Source organism: Nycticebus coucang, chromosome 21, assembly GCF_027406575.1.
Source record: "Nycticebus coucang isolate mNycCou1 chromosome 21, mNycCou1.pri, whole genome shotgun sequence".
Lineage (NCBI taxonomy): Eukaryota > Metazoa > Chordata > Mammalia > Primates > Lorisidae > Nycticebus > Nycticebus coucang.
Window position 1 is genome coordinate 9145195 of NC_069800.1, and position 20000 is coordinate 9165194.

The window sequence follows — 20000 nt, forward strand, 5'->3', positions numbered from 1 at the left end:
TACTATGTGGCTGTCTACAAAAATCATGTGTCAGCCATTGGGCCTAAGTGCTGTGCATGTATTTTTTATTCACAGGAACTCTGTGAGATGGGCAATAGGAGCCATTCTAAGTGCCTTAAATACATCATTTCATGTAACATTCACAGCCACTCTGTGAGATCAGTACTATTATTAACTGCCATTTCACAAACAAACTAGAATGCTTAAACCAATTACTCAAGTTCATAGCAGAGCTGGGTACTCAATTGTGTTATGTCAACTCCACTATCTGTCTACCCTTGCTGCACTTACATCACAGAGAGAGGAAAATTCACACACCTGCTAAGCTTGGAAACTGTTTCTTCATCTACATCAGACGAGCTTTCACAAGCTTGAAAACTGGTTTAGGAATGTGTTCACGTTGGCAGTGCATACGCTAAAATTGGAATGATACAGAGAAGATTAGTATGGCCCCTGCACAGGAATGACACACAAATTCATGAAGCATTCCATATTTTTGCCCACATCACAAAGTCTCAAAGCTGCAGATGCTGGTGTGGATGTGGAGAGAAGGGAACACTTTTATACTCTTGGTAGGACTACAAACTAATACAACCTCTCTGGAAAGAAGATGGAGAATCCTCAAATAACCCAAATTAGACCTCCCATTTCACCTTGCAATCCCACTACTAGGAAAAAAATCCTTTTATCATAAAGATCTTTGCACTAGATTGTTTATTGCAGCTCAATTTACAATTGATAAGATGTGGAAACAACCTAAATGCCCATCAACCCAGGAATGGATTAATGAACTGTGATATATGTACATCATGGAATACTATTCATAAAAAAAGATAGAGACTTTACATCTTTTGTATTAACCTGGATGGAGTTAAAACACTCCTCTTCAGTGTAACCTGGCTTATTGTACCCTCAATGAATCCCCAACAATAAAAAAAAAAAAACACTCCTCTTAATAAAGTATCACAAGAATGGAGAAGCAAGTATCCAATGCACTAGATACTAATATGAAGCCAGTAGATAATTTAATACATGTCCTCATAAGAAAAAAATTCAATTCAATTCAATATGGGGGAGGGGGAAGAAGTATGGAGGGGGACAGGTATGCTCCCACTTAATGGGCACAATGTAAGGCTACACAGCACAGCTCCTGGGTGTGGAATACAACTATAACAGGGACTCTACCTAATGAATATAAACATTGTAACTTAATTGTACCCTCACATTAATCTGAAATTTAAAAAAAAAAAATGAATCAGGTAGAAGAAAAAGAAAATTATTTTATAAAATAAAAGAGATTTTTTAAATTTTGTGAGCACCTCTAAAATATAGGATAATGTATGTCATTTTGGATAAATCCACCATTATATTCTCTTTGATTTCATTTTATATGTAGAAATTACACTAAAAATAATAGATATTAAACTAATCATGAGAGAACAAGCTAACTAATACTTGTGTGCAGGTACCTAATTTCCCCTAGACTGAGACAAGTAATTCTAAATGACAGGCTATGATTAGCTAGTGAAACTTCAATTCATTGAAAAAATACTACGCATCTCAAAGAGAAAGGAGGAAACTATAAATACCTTCCAATATTAAGTGTGATCACTCAAAGACAGCTAGTTTTTTTAGTCTAGGAGGTTTCTGCTCTGAAGCAATAGTGAAGTTAATGAGTCAACTTCCTTCTAAGATTAAAGAAGGCAGTTGACACTGCATGGGCCTCTCAAGCTTCAGACTCTGCCTTTATTTTTCTAGGTTGTCCAGCCCAAAGCATGATAGCTAAAAGGTCATAGTATACCAAGAAAAAAAGCTTTGGAAAAGTTTAAGACAGAAAAAATATGCAGATCCTTTGGAAGTACAGTAGTTGAAATATATATATATATATATATATATATATATATATAGAGAGAGAGAGAGAGAGAGAGAGAGAAGATAAAAGAAGCAGGACCAAATTTTCCCATAGTAGGTACCACAAACCTCTTGAATATGTGACGCCTATTATAGAATGGGATTAGAACTATGGCATCTATTGGATAATATCTTAATAGAATACAGACCACAAAAAAAATTACTAAACTCTTAAAAGCAAGAAAAATACCACTTCCAGATAAGGCAGGAATTCCCCATATGAAACTCGCCTGGCCTGAGCATCATGGCACCCAGGGCTCAAAGCTCCATCAGCACCTCCAGAGGGGCTTTGGGCTCAGCTGTGCAGGGCCTGTAGCTCCTTCGCCATAACCATAAGGCTTCTCCCGAGGTTTCTGGGACACACTGTGCTGAGCCTACCCCACCCCCACCCCAGGGCTCTTTCTCAGCTTGCTGCCTCTCCTCTCTGGCCACCACTTCCCCAGGAGCCATCTAGCCTACATCTGAAATGATGTCTGGTACAGAGTGGTTAAGGGGCAGAGAGAGAAGAATAGGTGAGCAAAAGGTGATTTACATCTAGTATGAGTTCACTTCACCCACTGCAAAAACTGGACCATTTGGATGAAAAGCTAGCAAATCCAAAGGGAGGTCATAAAAATGAAACATGGGGTTAAGGCCACCCCTTTAAGATCCCAGGACAAGCTCCACTGGGCATGGTGATTTTCAGAATGGGACAATAGTTGTATTTTTGGAGTATGAAAACTTATTTGGGCTTCTTCCTAGCCCATCTTATCCTGAACAGCCTCCCCACCCTGTCAGGTCTCTGTAGCCATATTTAAACCACAGTTCCACATGGACCACAGTCAATTAGACCAGGAATAGATGGCTCACCCATCATGGATGGATCAAATTCTCATTCTCCAAAATTTGGAAATTGATGTCAAAAGTAATGTCTTTGTCTAAAACTGTAACATGTAAACTCAGAAGTTGTAAAGTCACCATACTCCACCATGCAGATGGGTAAGCAGAAAATTCCCATCTGTAAAGAAAAAAGAAGAAAAGTGAGTCATGAAGAATAGAATGAGGGAGGCAGAGGCAAGATGGCTGATTGGAGCCAGCTTTCCACAGAGGCACCCATCGAGAAGGAGAGTTAAAGGATAGAAGTTTTGTAAGTAAGCTGATGATTTGGAGCTGAGCCAAGAGAGAAAGTTGAAGAATGCACATCAACTCTGCTGAGGCAAGCTGCAACCCCAAGGATACAAACAATAGGTACAAAATCCATCACCAAGCAGATGGGAGTCCACTCCCCCATGAGAATGGCTCACAGTATACTTGCTACAAACAAGCAAGCAGAGTTCAAACATCCTCCCATTTTATCCCACAGGAGAGACCCTCTAAATACTGGACTTCCTTCCCCTACTAGGGTGCCATGGCACTCTCCTGCCAGGCATAAAACTGTATAAAGCTGTATATATTCTCTACCTGCAATCCTGAACTCCCAGTACTCCCCTCCACTCTCACCCCAAGGTCTGGAAGCCTGTCCTCCATAGAGTCCAGATTCTTGAGCATTTTCTCGAGAGTTGTGGACTAGGCATGAGCTGTGGCAGGTCTGTGATGATTCTGCAGCATGGGAGTAAGGAGAAAACAGTGGACTGAAGGAACTGTATGGAAAAGGGAGAGGTGGCGCCCCCAGCACAGAGAAGCAACTGCAGCAGCAGGAACAATAGGACTCACACACCTGGGGATATTTTGGAAGGACACTCCCTGTCTCTCTGGGAAACCAGAGAAAGCTGGGCATCTTTTTCCGGTGGCAGATACTGGCAGATGAATCTGGGATGGTAACACAGGCTCCATGAGCAAAGGGTATGCCTGAGGCAGTATGGGCCTGAAAAGAGTGCAGCAGGATAGAGAATTGAAGACACATGCTCAGAGACCACATACTCCTAGGGTGAGGCTGAGCCAGAGGACTGCTTTAGTGAGCACGCACAGAGACAGCATTCTCCCAGGGCAAGGCTAAGCCAGGAAGGCTTTAGTGAGGCTAAGAAACACCTGGCCCTCAGAGGATCATAGCTGAAACAAAGGCAGTTGGGGATAGGTTGGAACTGAGAGCTCAGCGTGAGCTCTAATTGCACCCACCCCAACACAATCTGCAACAGAGACAGACACTCTAGCTCTGGGCAGCGGCACAGACCGCGTCTGAGTCGCACTTTCTGTGAACTCAAACAGAGCCTGATCCACAGGGGAATATAGCCAGGACAGAATCACAAATTCTGCACAAATATAAGTGTCAGCAACATCAATCAGGGGCAGGGCTGTAACTGAGTGTACCACCCCAGCTTCTATTAACCACCCAAGGTTGTCAAGCCTCAGCTTCCCCTGCCAGATGGTGGCAGAATGCAGAGGCCTGGCCGAGGAGATATAAGATCTCTCTGTGACTCAGGCAGGCTCAAACCCCTGGAGCATCTGCTCACTGGAGGGAACTGGGTCATAGCCCTGCGGAGTTACCAGTGACTGAGTATGACAGAGGTGCAAGGTGGGGAAGGAGGAATCAACCTCCTCAGACTAATTTATTTGCTGTGTATGTGTGTGTGTGTGTGTGTGTGTGGGGGGGGTCCTTCTGACTCCACAGAGCACCAGAATGAGTCATACTCGAGCTGCCAGCAGTCCCCTGCTATCTAGTTACCGGAGACCATTTGAACTCCCTCACTTGAGACTGGGTGCTGACTACGACAATTGATTTGGATCTCTTGGACTGGACCAATCACCCGAAGAATATCCAAAGTGGTACCCTGGGTGTGTGGTTGTGGGAAAATTTGATTTTCCTTTTCCAATTGTTGCCCATGGGGGGTAGGGTGACTTAATTGCTGGTATATCTCAACAGCTGAGACTTCAACCCAGAGTAACTAATTCAATAGAGTAGGACATAGACATGCTAAAAACAAGACAGAGCCAATTAGCCCCACCACACCAAGTAAGCCCCCAGTGTCTCAGACTGTAGCACTGTACGGGTCCTTTGCGAAGCTCTAGGAGAAAAGGTACAGACACCAGTCACAGCTCTTGGGCAAATGGCTCGTTAATCACTACTCCTGGAGGCCCCCAATCCAACTTCACCTTATCTGCTTATCTAGCCAAATGGTGTAAAATCATCATGGGGCAGAATCAGCAGAAAAACTCTGGTAACATAAATAACCAGAGTAGATCAATTCCCCCCAAGGAATGATACGACAGATGCAACTAAAGATCCCATTCAGAGACAAATGCCTGAGATGTCAGAAATTGAATGCAGAGTTTGGATTCCAAATAAGATTAATAGAATGGAGGTAAAGTTGGAATTAGAAATTCAAGGAGCATTTCAAAAGTTGTCTCAAGAATTCAATAAATTCAAAGACAAAATCACCAAAGACTTTGACACATTGAGACAAAAATTTGCAGCCCTCAAAGATCTGAAAAATACAGTAGAATCCCTCAGTAACAAAATGAAGCAAGCAGAAGAAAGGATTTCTGACATTGAAGATAAAACTTTGAAATGCTCCCAAGCATCAAAGAGGAAGAGAAATGGAGAGCAAAAATGGATCATTCTCTCAGGAGCTGTGGGATAATTCGAAGAAAACTAATATTCACCTTATAAGAATTCCTGAAGGTGACAAAGTTGCTTCGCAAAGCACAGAGGCCCTTCTTCCAGAGATTATGAAGGGGATCTTTCGAGACATGACAAGAAATTTAGAAATTCAGATAGCAGACAGCTTCAGAATCCCAGCATGACTCAACCTGAATAAGACAACTCCCAGACACAAAATAATTAACTTCACTAAAGTTAATATGAAGGAGAAAATTCTGAAAGCAGCCAGACATAAGAAAACCATAACATACAAAGAGAAGAATATTAGAATGACTGCAGATCTCTCTGCTGAAACTGTTTAAGCTAGAAGAAGGTGGTCATAAAATTTTAATCTCCTAGAACAAAATAACTTTCAACCCAGGATCCTGTATCCAGTTAAACTGAGTTTCATTTATGATGGAGAACTTAAATACTTTAATGACATACACATGTTGAAGAAATTTGCCATCACTAATCCAGTTCTCCAGGATATTCTCAGAATAATCCTCCACAATAGCCAGGGCAATCCTCCACCACAAGTGTAAACTCACTCAGAAACTTTTGATCAAACTGCAACTTCCACAGTGGTGAAAGAATTAAAAATGTCCACTAGACTTTTAAAAAACTCGATATCCAAAATTCTACCAGGTTCATCCATATTCTCCATTAATGTGAATGGCTTAAATTGTCATCTAAAGAGGCACAGTTTGGCTGACTGAATACAAAAACTCAACCATATATCTGCTGCATAGAAGAATGTCATCTTGCCTTAAAAGATAAATATAGACTCAGGGCAAAGGAATGGTTATCTATATTTCAGGCAAATGGAAATCAGAAAAAAGCAGGTGTTGCAATTTTATTCGCAGATACAATAGGCTTTAAACCAACAAAAGTAAGGAAAGATAAGAATGGACACTTCATATTTGTTAACAGTAACACTCAACATGAAGAGATTTCAATTATTAATATTTATGCACCCAACTAGACTGTGCCTCAATTTATAAGAGAGACTCTAACAGACATGAGCAACTTGATTTCCTCCATCTCCCTAATAGTCGGAAATTTCAACACTCCTTTGTCAGTGTTGAATAGATCCTCCAAAAAGAAGCTAAGCAAAGAAATTTTAGATTTAAACTTAACCATTCAACATTTGGATTTAACAGACATCTACAGAACATTCCATTCCAACATAACTGAGTACACATTCTTCTCATCAGCCCACAGAACATACTCCAAAATTGATCACATCTTAGGTCACAAGTCTAAACTCAGTAAATTTAAAGGAATAGAAATTATTCCTTGCATCTTCTCGGACCACCATGGAATAAAAGTCGAACTCAGTAACAACAGGAATCTCCATACTCATACAAAAACATGGAAGTTAAATAACCTTATGCTGAATGATACCTGGGTCATAGACAAGATTAAGAAGAAAATTGCCAAATTTTTGGAACAAAGATAATGAAGACATGAATTATCAGAACCTCTGGGATAATGCAAAGGCAGTCCTAAGAGGGAAATTTATAGCACTGCAAGCCTTCCTCAAGAGAACAGAAAGAGAGGAAGTTACCAACTTAATGGGACATCTCAAGCAACTGGAAAAGGAAGAACATTCCAACCCCAAACCGAGTAGAAGAAAAGAAATAACCAAAATTAGAACAGAATTAAATGAAATTGAAAACTAAAGAATTATACAACAGATCAATAAATCAAAAAGTTGGTTTTTTGAAAAGGTCAATAAAAGGTTAGGTTTGGTTAACCTAACCAGGAAAAAAAAAAGAGTAAAATCACTAATTTCATCAATCAAAAATGACAAAGACGAAATAACAACAGACTCTTCAAAAATTCAAAAAATCATCAGTGAATATTACAAGAAATTTTATTCTCAGAAATACGAAAATTTGAAGGAAATTGACCAATACTTGGAAGCACGCCACCTTCCTAAACTTAGTCAGAATGAAGAGGAAATGTTGAACAGGCCTATATCAATTTCTGAAATAACATCAACAAAATATCCCTAAAAAAAAAACCAGCCTGGGACCAGATGGGTTCACATCAGAATTCTACCAAACCTTTACAGAGGAACTAGTACCTATATTACTTAATCTTTTCCGAAATATAGAAAAAGAAGGAATACTACCCAACACATACTATGAAACAAATATCATCTTGATCCCAAAACCAAGAAAAGAAAATTATAGACCAATATCACTAATGACTATTGATGTGAAAATATTCAACAAAATCCTAACAGAATCCAGCAGCACATCAAACAAATTATAGACCATGACCAAGTGGGTTTTATCCCAGGGTCAAAAGGCTGGTTCAATATATGTAAATCTATAAATATAATTCAACACATAAAAAAATTAAAAAACAAAGGCCATATGATTCTCTCAATTGATGCAGAAAAAGCTTTTGATAATATCCAGCATCCTTTAGAAAATGGGTATAGAAGGGACATTTCTTAAACTGATAGAGACCATCTACAGCAAACCCACAGCTGATACTGTATTGAATAGAGTTAAATTGAAATCATTTCCACTCATTTCAGGAACCAGGCAAGGTTGCCCATTTTCTCCACTGCTTTGTAACATTGTAATGGAAGTCTTAGCCATCACAGTTAGGCAACAAAAGGCGATCAAGGATATCCATATAAGGTCAGAGAGATCAAACTTTCACTCTTCGCAGATAATATGATTGTGTATCTGGAAAGCACCAGGGATTCTACTACAAAACTCTTAGAAGTGATCAAGGGGAGAACAAGCCAAGATGGCAGCCAAGTAACAGCTTCCCTGCAACACAGCACAGTGAGTCTGGGGAGATAAGACTCCAGGCATCTCTAGCTGTTGGGATCTGTCTATAATCATCCCTTTAAGGATACAAGGAGTCAGCAAGGGACTTCTGGACCCCAAGAGGAGGACAAAAACAGTGGAAAACTGGCAAGTAATTCCATGTGTCCTAGCGACCTAATCCCGCCAGCAGCCATAATTATAAGCAGCAGTGAGACTGCAAACTGGAAAGGCCTTACCTGTGAACTGTTTTGGTGTTTTTGGACTTGGAACTCAATTGAACTGCCATTGGGGAGAGCTTGAGCAGGAGTGTAGAGAACTTTGGGCATTGTCTAGGGCCCCAGACTGAGCCGCTGAGCTGGACGGAACAAATAGTGTTAGGCTGGGGCCATAGGGAGCCATTGTGAGAGAACTGCTTCAGCAAGCTCCACCCTCAGAGTCACAGAGCAAGGATTGGGCAGAAGCTAGTAAACTGAGCTGCCTTACAGCCTTAACCCTCAGGGGCAGAGTGAGACTGGTTTGGCACACTTGAGCCTCGGGCTGTTGCCCTGGGTAGAATGCTGAGTTGTCACAGCTCATAGCAACCTCAAACTCCTAGGCTTGGTGACACCCAGACCTCCATAAAAGCTGTGCCACAAACCCCGACCCATGACCCGCACCCACTGGGCCTCTGCATGCCCGGACCAGGAACTGTGGAAGCCGCCCAACCCTGCGTCCTCCCTCCTGTACTCTCCCTGCCTCCACACTGGACCACTCATCTGCCCAGGGACTCTGGTAGCTGCGTGCCCTCCAGAGCCCTCCCTGCCTCTGCACAGAGCCCTTCTCCTACCCAGAGACTGCTGGAGCCTTGGGCTCTCTTTGCCAAAGTCACTGGGTGACAGGCACTCCCAGAACAGTGCACACCACCTCCCGTGCTGTTGCTGGATCCAGGGGTGTCACACTCCAGAGCTGCTTCCACAACCAGAACTCCCTAGCTGGGGCAGCCCCAGAGGAACTACATAGCATCAATCCCTACAAAGATCCAGCAACAATAGAGTGATTCTGCTGGCATCTAATCTTGGAGCGAAACCTCCCCAACTCTGAGGACAGCCAGAGGCAACGGTGAAAAATAATCATGAGGCAAAATCAACAGAAAAACTCTGGAAATATTAATAGTCAGAGTATATCAACTCCCTCAAGGATCAATGTGGCAGACACGGCACAAGATCTCATGCACAAACAAATAGCTGAGATGTCAGAAATCGAATTCAGAATCTGGAAAGCAAATAAGATCAAATTAGAATTCCAAGCAGTAACCCAAAAGATAGCTCAAGAATTCAATGAATTCAAAGACCAAATGACCAAAGATCAATTTGACACATTGAGACAAGAAGTTGCAGCCCTCAAAGATCTGAGAAACACAGTAGAATCCCTCAGTAACAGGATGGAGCAAGCAGAAGAAAGGATTTCTGACATTGAAGATTTCCAACGCTCCCAAACTCTCAAAGAGGAATAGAAATGGAGGGCAAAAACAGATCACTCTCTCAGAGAGCTCTGGGATAATTCAAAGAAAATCAATATTCGTCTTATAGGGATCCCCGAAAGTGACAAAGTGGCTTCACAAGGCACAAAGTCTCTTCTCCATGGGATTATGAAGAAGAAATATCCAGACATGCCAAGAGATTCTGAAATTCAGATAGCAGACAGTTTCAGAACTCCAGCATGATTCATCCCAAATAAGACATCCCCCAGACACATCATAATCAATTGCACTAAAGTTAATATGAAGGAGAAAATTCTGAAAGCAGCCAGACAAAAGTAAAACATCACCTACAAGGGCAAGAATATTAGAATAACTGCAGATCTCTCTGCTGAAACCTTTCAAGCTAAAAGAGGATGGTCATCAACTTTTAATCTCCTAAAACAAAATAACTTTCAACCCAGGATCATGTAGCCAGCTAAACTGAGTCTCATTTGTGACGGAGAAATTAAATACTTCAATGACATTCACATGTAGAAGAAATTTCCCATAACTAAACCAGCTCTCCAGGATATTCTCAGACCTATCCTCCATGAAGACCAGCATAATCCTCCACCACAAAAGTAAACCCATCTAGGAAATTTTGATTAAATTCCAACTTCCACAGTTGCAAAAGGATTAAAAATGTCCACCGGACTCTCGAAAGACTTATCAATATTCTCAATTAATGTTTAAATTGTCCTCTAAATAGGCACAGGTTGGCTGACTGGATACAAAAACTCAAGCTAGATATCTGCTCCATACAAGAATCACATCTTACATTAAAAGACAAATATAGACTCAAGGTGAAGGGATAAGAGTCAACTATACTCCAGGCAAATGGAAAGTAGGAAAAAAACAGGCATTACAATCCTATTCATAGACACAATAGGCTTTAAACCAACCAAAATAAAAAAGGATATGGATAGACACTTCATATTTGTTAAAGATAATACTCAATATGATGAGATTTCAATTATTAATATCTATGCACCCAAACAGAAAGCACCTCAATTTTTAAGAGAAACTACCAGACATAAGCAACTTGATTTCCTCCAGTTCCATAGTAGTTGGAGATTTTAACACCCCTTTAGCAGTGCTGGATAGATCCTCCAAAAAGAAGCTAAGCAAAGAAATTTTAGATTTAAACTTCACCATTCAACATCTGGACATAACAGACATCTACAGAACATTTCATCGCAACAAAACTGAATACACATTCTTCTCAACAGCCCACGAACATACTCCAAAATCGACCACATCTGAGGCCACAAATCTAACCTCAGCAAATTTAAAAAAATAGAAATTATTCCTTGCATCTTCTCAGACCATCATGGAATAAAAGTTGAACTCAATAACAACAGGAACATGCATACCCATACAGAAACATGGAAGCTAAACAACCTTATGTTGAAGGATAGATGGGTTATAGATGAGATTAAGAAGGACATCACTCAAAAAAAAAAAAAGAAGGACATCACCAAATTTTTGGAACAAAACAACAATCAAGACACGAATTACCAGAACCTCTGGGATACGGCAAAGGCAGTCCTAAGAGGGAAATTTATAGCACTGCAAGCCTTCCTCAAGAAAATGGAAAGAGAGGAAGTTAATAACTTAATGGGACATCTCAAGCAACTGGGGAAGGAAGAACACTCCAACCCCAAACCCAGCAAAAGAAAAGAAATAACCAAAATAAGAGCAGAATTAAATGAAATCAAAAACAAAAGAATTACACAACAGATCAATAAATCCAAAAGCTGGGTTTTTTTAAAAGATCAATAAAATAGATAAACCTTTGGCCAACCTAACCAGGAAAAAAAGAGTAAAATCTCTAATTTCATCAATCAGAAATGGTAACAATGAAATAACAACACACCCCTCAGAAATTCAAAAAATCCTTCACAAATACTACAACAAACTCTACTCTCAGAAATATGAAAATCTGAAAGAAAGTGACCAATACCTGGAAGTATGCCACCTACCAAGACTAAGCCAGAATTAAGTGGAAATGTTGAAGAGGCCTATATCAAGTTCTGAAATAGCATCAACTATACAAAATCTCCCTAAAAAGAAAAGGCCAGGACCAGATGGCGTTACGTCAGAATTCTACCAAACCTTTAAAGAAGAACTAGTACCTACATTACTAAACCACTTCCAAAATATAGAAAAAGAAACAACACTACCCAACAGGTTCTACGAAGCAAACATCACCTTAATCCCCTAACCAGGGAAAGACCCAACAAGAGAAGAAAAATACAGACCAATATCACTAATGAATATTGATGCTAAAATACTCAATAAGATCCTAACAAACAGAATCCAATAACACATCAAAAAAACCACGACCAAGTGGGATTTATCCCAAGGTCTCAAGGCTGGTTCAATACACGTAAATCTATAAATGTAATTCAGCACATAAACAAACTAAAAAATAAGGACCATATGATTCTTTCAATTGATGTAGAAAAAGCTTTTTGATAATATCCAGCATCCCTTCATGATAAGAACACTTAAGAAAATTGGTATAGAAGGGACATTTCTTAAACTAATAGAGGCCATCTACAGGAAACCCACAGCCAATATGGTATTGAATGGAGTTAAATTGAAATCATTTACACTTAGATCAGGAACCAGGCAAGGTTGACCATTGTTTCCATTGTTCTTTAACATTGTAATGGAAGTTTTAGCCATTGCAATTAGGGAAGAAAAGGCGATCAAGTGTATCCACATGGGGTCGGAAGAGATCAAATTTTCACTCTTCGCAGATGACATAATTGCATATCTGGAAATCACTAGGGATTCTACGACAAAACTTTTAGAAGTGACCAAGGAATATAGCAATGTCTCAGGCTACAAAATCGACACATATAAATATATATATACTTTAAAAATTATATACTTATAATTATAGATACCATGTATATATATGTATATGTATTATAATTATATATGTATAATTATATATACATAAATTATATATACCAACAATAGCTAAGCCAAAAAGAACAGTCAAGGACTCTATTGTTTTCACAGTAGTGCCAAAGAAGATGAAATATTTGGGAGTATACCTAACAAAGGACGTGAAAGATCTCTACAAAGAGAACTATGAAACTTTAAGAAATGAAATAACTGAAGATGTTATCAAATGCAAAAACATACCATGCACATGGCTGGGAAGAATCAATATTGTTAAAATGTCTATACTACCCTAAGCGATATATAATTTTAATGCAATTCCTATTAAAGCTCTGTTGTCATATTTTAAAGATCTTGAAAAAATAATACTTCATTTTATATGGAATCAGAAAAAACCTCGAATAGCCAAGACATTACTCAGAAATAAAAACAAAGCAGAAGGAATCACGCTACCAGACCTCAGACTATACTATAAATTGATAGTGATCAAAACAGCATGGTACTGGCACAAAAACAGAAAGGTAGATGTATGGAAAAGAATAGAGCACCAAGAGACGAACCCAGCTACTTACTGTTATTTGATCTTTGACAAGCCAATTAAAAACATTCCATGGGGAAAAGATTCCCTATTTAACAAATGGTGCTCGGTGAACTGGCTGGCAACCTGTAGAAGATTGAAACTGGACCCACACTTTTCACCATTAACTAAGATAGACTATCACTGGATAAAAGATTTAAACCTAAGACATGAAACTATAAAAATACCTGAAGAAAGTGCAGGGAAAACTGTTGAAGGAATCAGCCTGGGTGAATATTTTATGAGGAGGACTCCCTGGGCAATTGAAACCGGCATCAAAAATACACTACTGGGACCTGATCAAACTAAAAATCTTCTGCACAGCCAAGAACATAGTAAGTAAAGCAAGCAGACAGCCCTCAGAATGGGAGAAAATATTTGCAGGTTATACCTCCAATAAAGGTCTAATAACCAGAATCCACAGAGAACTCAAATGTATTAGCAAGAAAAGAACACCTCGGTTGTAAGCCCGCCCCTATGACTGAGAGATGGAATCAGCAACCACCTCAGGGATTGACTTAGAAGCAGAGATGGGATTCGCAAAAGGAAAAATGGGAGTGCAATTACTGGACAAAGCAGACAGCAGGTGCTGGGTATGAATAAAGTGACAGCCATCCTGAAAGACTATCTCCAACATGGAGAAATAGTCTACATCCAGGCTAGGAGTTTCTCTCTGTTCTCAGGCAGGAGCTCAAGAGGCAGACTCAGTCTGGCAATTAGCCGTCAGCTCATCACCAATTCAAATGTCCTGGAGTGGGCTGTGCTGATGATCTGCACTTGCAGTAATCATTTGGCTGGGTGAATCAAATTATACTTTCCAATGCCACTTCAAATCAGGATTGCTATGTCTGCACTCATTTTCAGTGGTATTACCGTGCAAGGTATTTTCTTTGATATTGACTATATGTGGGCAAGGGAGGAATTTAGGCTTCTTTTAAGTTCTTCTCAACAGAAAAGACCAAAAAGTTTTAGAGATTTGTGAGGAGACTAATTAGGATCCATTCCAATTTAATGGCTAGGCTTTCAGGCTGAAATAGATAGGGAAACATGTTCTGCCCTTGCAAGGTTGAGATTTTTCTTGCAAGCCGCTATCTGATTTAGAAACCTCATTTTTTCATAATGCCATGTGCAGTGATCAATCAGATGTAATGATCAAAAGGAAGTTTGCCTCAATCAATCCCGATAAACAAATAACTGCTATAGTAGCAAACCTAATGTGTTCTTCACGTCAAATTCACTTGCCAATAATTAACGTCTGTGAAGTTAGCAGTTCACTCAAATTGGGCAAGCTGTACATTAGACGTGTTCAGTGGTTTTCAAACCTTTGGGGATAATAGACCTACTGAATCAGCATCCTGTAAGTTCCATGGAAATGAACAAGCTGAAAAGCAAGGAGACTGCAAGGGACCTAGAAAAGGCAGAGGGAACAGAAACTTCTGACCACCTTCCTGTAATTAATATTATCTTTCCCAGACTATAAAATGAGGGCCAGCTTTGCATGTTTTTTTTTAAAGATTTGATTTTGACAGAAAATGAACTTGATTTCTTTGTGCCATCTAGCTTTCAAATTACCCTGCCCACATCTGTCAGATGTTTTTGTTGTTCAATTATAAAAACTGTACCCAGACTGGATTATGAGAATGCTGTTCACAGGCACCATAACCACAGACGCCCTTGGGTGGAACATCAGGCTCACTGCAATCTTCCCCAAGAAGCACATATACTTCCAGCTGCCGCAGCAGACCCGTCCTTCTCAGAGAGAGGATGAAATCACAGCTAGGGAACCTTTCCTGAAATTTCTTCAATCCACATTTGGGGAAATAGGAGGCAACAAGAAGGGTGGAAATAGACTTGACTCATTCACTGACATTTATATGGCCTATTCCTATAGAAATGGCCAGAGTGGACAGTTTGCCTGGAGGTGAGAGGGGTTTTATTGTCCTGAATTAGACTACATGTCAGCACCACCAACATTCACCAATGATGCCTCATTTTCCGCTTCCTTTATCTCCTCTCATAATATCTCCTGTCATTAACATCTGTGACTCCCAAGAAAGAAAAATATATTTTCTTTCCAGTCTAGCTCTTCTTCCATACAGCTGATGTGAGAAAATTTTTGTAAAAGGAAGTGTCAGGCATCGGGAAGGACAGAGGTGCTCACCATGTGACTGTTTTTTCATTCAAAGGAGAATCAACCTGGTTCCAGTTGTTCCAGTTTGCCCCAGTTTTTTATCTGATGGTTCCACTCACCCACTTACCTGTAACTTATTTCATTGCAGCTATTCTAAATAATGTCCACCGTGATCCAGCAAGAAAGTGACTTTGTAGATCCTCAGTTTTGCAATGGCCTCCTAACTTGCTCTGTTGCTGTTTTTTAAACTTCAGTTAATATAAGGATTCACACAATTAGGTTACATTGTTTGCATTTGTTAGGTAAAGTCCAAGCTGTAATGGAGCCTTTCACCCAGAGTGTGTGCCATGCACCCCCACATTGCACCTGCTGGGTAAGAGGACCCCAACCCCTCTTCCCCTCCCACCTACCCTATCTCTCTTCCCCTCCCCTACTTGAATTTAACTGTGTGTTTTATTCTTGTGTTGGCATGTAGTTATTTATGGCTCTGCAGCTTCTAACTCCTGTCCCCACCCCACCTTCCACAGAGTGGACCGAGTGAGCTCTGAACAATGTAAATCAGTTGGTATCAGTTTCTTCCTTGGACTCTCCAGCAGCTTTCCACTGCTTGGAGGACACCTGACCCCTATGAAGTCCATTGTTACCTCTCACCGCTGCCTCCCACGCTGCCCTCATGCCATTCCATTCCTGACCACTGTGGTCTGTCCCTCCCTCACACCCTGCTCTTGCTGGTCCACTCCCAGGGACGCTCTGCCCACAGCCCTCTCCATGCCTGGCTGCTTCTCATCCCATGCTTCTTGTTAAATACCAGCTCCTTAGAAAGGCCTTCCCAGGCCCCCTGATTTCATCTCTCTACTGCTCTATCAAGTCACCCTGTTTTTTTTTTTTTTCATAAAACTTGCCACAATTTCAAATTATCTATTTTTTTTTTTATTTGTCCCTGCCATAACATACGTTCGAAGCGGGTCTAAACATCCTCTGTCAGATTCACCACTATATTCTCAGGGTCTGCAATACTGCCTGAAACAGTGCCTGATAAATGTTTTGAAAACCAATGTCACATCATAAAGAGCTACCATTTTATGTTCCAGAACTGGTTTATTTCAAACATATACAAAGCCAATATTGGAAGCAGTATCCCACTGTTAATTCCCTGGACTTTCCCCAGAAGATGGCAATCTGCATAAAAATCATTTCCCGAAATAAGAGAATGTCTTTGGAAATAGAAGAAGAAGGGAAAATAAAAAACTCAGACACACTGGAAAATTCTGGGCTGCTTTCTTACTCATTATAAGTAAGACAAGGTTCATGAGAGTAAGCACCAGGGTCTGATTTTTTACAAGTTGGAAATTAGATCAAATGAATTGGAGAACAACATCTTACATTAATGTTTTCCTTCTCGAACTAAGAAAATGAGATGATGTGAGCCATGACTCCTTTTGAAAATGAAACTTTGTATTTCGATTTGATTCCATTTTAGAGCACACTGTTTTTCATTTTAGACTTTTCATGTTGGTAAATGTTGCAACACTTTGCAATCATTAGGCTCAGGCCCATTTACCATAAGAAAGCAACACACATACCCAGATACATCATCCCCATAAAGCATCATTTCTAAATTACACAGTAAATAAATGAGACTAAACCAGGAGCCCAAGTCTATGCCCCTTACACAAACATGAAAACAAACAAACAAAAAAACATAAGTGGAAGTTCTCCACTCTTAAAAGGTGTAATTTAGGCCAGGCGCAGGGGCTCACTCCTGTAATCCCAGCACTCTGGGAGGCCGAGGCAGGTGGATCACTTGAGCTCACCAGTTTGAGACCAGCCAGAGCTAGATCAAGAACCCAGTCTCTAAAAATAGCCGGGCATTGTGGCAGGTGCCTGTAGTCCCAGCTACTCGAGAGGCTGAGGCAAGAGGATCTCTTGAGCTCAAGAGTTTGAGGTTGCTGTCAGCTATAACACTACAGCACTCTACCCAGAGTGACTGAGTGAAACTCTGTCTCAAAAAATAAAAAAAAAAAGGTATAACGTATAAACACTCTATTACATTCTTATTATGCCAAATAAGCTAATCATTTAAGAATACACTATATGCCTGGTCCTAGCTCATAACAGGCAAAAATGCTTCAAGAGTAAATAACCCCGGACTAATCAGATTTTGGCTATCTTTTGCAAAGTGTGATGCATAAAAAATATGGTCTTGCCAGGAACTTTGTGTTGATTTCTGATTAACTGATTAGAGAAGGCAGCAGCAAAGCCAAAATAAAATAACCACTCACGTGGAGATGACAGTGAGAAGGTGTCTTCAAATCTGTAATTGCCCTTGGATCTATCTAATTTAGCTTTAAGTTATGAGATATAATTGAGACAAATGGTTATGCTGAGTGGGTGTCTGATATGATAAGAAGCCGGCTGTGATTATCTTGTCGCACTATTTCTATGCAGGGAATTTTTCTGCCAACACTTTTCCTTTGATGCCTATTAAATTTTATAGGATTTTCCCCACCATTAGCTGTAATGGCATTTGCATGTTAAATGCTCACAACAAATGAAAGCCATGATTTCATCGTTTCACAGGGTGAAAACCATGGTTACTGCTATTCTGAATGGAGAACAAATCTAAAAAGAATCAGGTAATTCCTCCCGCTTGTATGATACCTATATAAGATCTGTGGGAAACGCTATTTGCTTTGCAACTCTTTTCTTATTTTAGAGACAAAATAGATTCTGCACATGTTAAAAGACTCCTCAAGAGTTATTTTGTGAAGGAATTTGTTTACAATTTAGTATACTTCTCCCTCAAGTACATTTAACGAAGGAGCTCCCATTTCATCGTGGGACAAAAGGGGAAAAACTTGATGGTTTCCTTTTTTTTTTTAATGAAAAGAAAATATGACAGAACTCTAGGACTTGTGTCTAAACAATCTACACACTGCCAAATTATGGAAACAACACGAAAGGCATATACTAAGAATTCCTTGGCCCATTTTCTTTTCTGAGAAAATTTAGCAACTAGTTCTGAAAATTCAGGCATTTGTTGTTCTGGAATGTTACTCTGGATTATTACTTATAAGTACATCGTTATTCGGGGTCATCTAGACCTAGCAAACCATATATTTATGGATCTATTTAACTTAAAATATACAGCTGCTTAATCATCCTAGATTGATTTTGAGACAGTGTCTCACGCTGTTGCCCTTGGCAAAGTGCTGTGGCATCATAGTTCACAATCACCTCAATCTCTTGGGCTCAGGCAATCCTCCTACTTCAACCTCCCCCATAGCTAGGACTACTGGTGCCCACCACAACACCCAGGCTATTTTTTTTAGAGACGGGGGTCTCACTCTGACTCAGGCTATTCTTGAACTCCTGAGCTCAGGCACTCCACCTGCCTCAGCCTCTCAGAGTGCTGGGATTCCAGGTGTGAGCCACCACACACGGCCCATTCTAGATCTTTTAGATTTCACTCAGCGTGCTCACTATTTCTCTACCATTCATGGCTTTTTTTTTTTTTTTTTTGTAGAGACAGAGTTTCACTGTACCACCCTCAGGTAGACTGCCATGACGTCACACGGCTCACAGCAACCTCCAACTCCTGGGCTTACACGATTCTCTTGCCTCAGCCTCCAGAGCAGCTCGGACTACAGGCGCCTGCCACAACGCCCGGCTATTTCTTTGTTGCGGTTTGGCTGGGGCTGGGTTTGAACCTGCCACCCTCGGTATATGGGGCCAGTGCCCTACTCACTGAACCACAGGTGCCGCCCCCTTTTCAAGGCACTGTCCCCTTCACCGAGAATAGTATTTAAATTTTGTGACTCTCACATTCTATGCACCAAACTCTTTTCTCAAAATTTAGTTGTTCTGAGAATTCTTTAGAAGTGAAAGATCCCCAATAGTGGGAATAACCAATACTTACACCCCCGAATTTTCATTTTAATTTGACCTGTACCTGATGTTTTACCTCTTTCTCATATTCTTCCTGAATATATTTAGTCCAAAGATTTCTAACCTATAATGTACCCCATATGAAAATATGAATTGTTTTAAAATTATATGTAATTTCTTATTTTAGGAAAAATCTTTAAAATTCGCTCAAGTAATCATTTTTAATTTCCTAAGTGTTATTGTGTCATCTTTTCCTTATCTTCCCCTTTTTCTTGCTCCCTCCCCTTTCCAACATGCAGTTTTCTCACTACCAAAAGCAGAATCAGAGGACAGCCATTGAGTTTGGTGAGGGAAGCAGAAGAAGATGAAATTCACGCACTCATTCAGCAGGTTTTTCATTTGTTCACTTAATCACCTGATTTTATTTTCTATGTCAAGGAGCACTGGAAATTTGTGGTATATCACTACTGTTTGCCCACAGTTGCCCAAACTTAAAGAAAGTGTACAACCTCCCTTGGATCTGGCCTGGTTTGGAGGCCATGAGGGGAAACAACATAGACACTGCTGTGAATCCTTCATCACAAACCAATTCCTGCTTCGTGATAAGCATTAACTTTAAGAGGCATTAGTATCCCTTCTCTAACAGCACATAACTACACCAAGTTGAATGCCTCGTCAATCCCAAGGAAAATGCAATAGACAGTGACTGTAGGTGCACAGCTAACTAA

The 20000-nt window shown here is 40.2% G+C and overlaps 1 non-coding gene across 1 annotated transcript; it reads left to right on the forward strand.

Annotated features, from left to right (window-relative positions):
* Nucleotides 1–391: 391 nt before the first annotated feature.
* On the forward strand, nt 392–498 carry LOC128574302 (U6 spliceosomal RNA). The gene has a single exon (XR_008376679.1). It is a non-coding gene; the product is annotated as a U6 spliceosomal RNA (small nuclear RNA).
* Nucleotides 499–20000: the final 19502 nt, after the last annotated feature.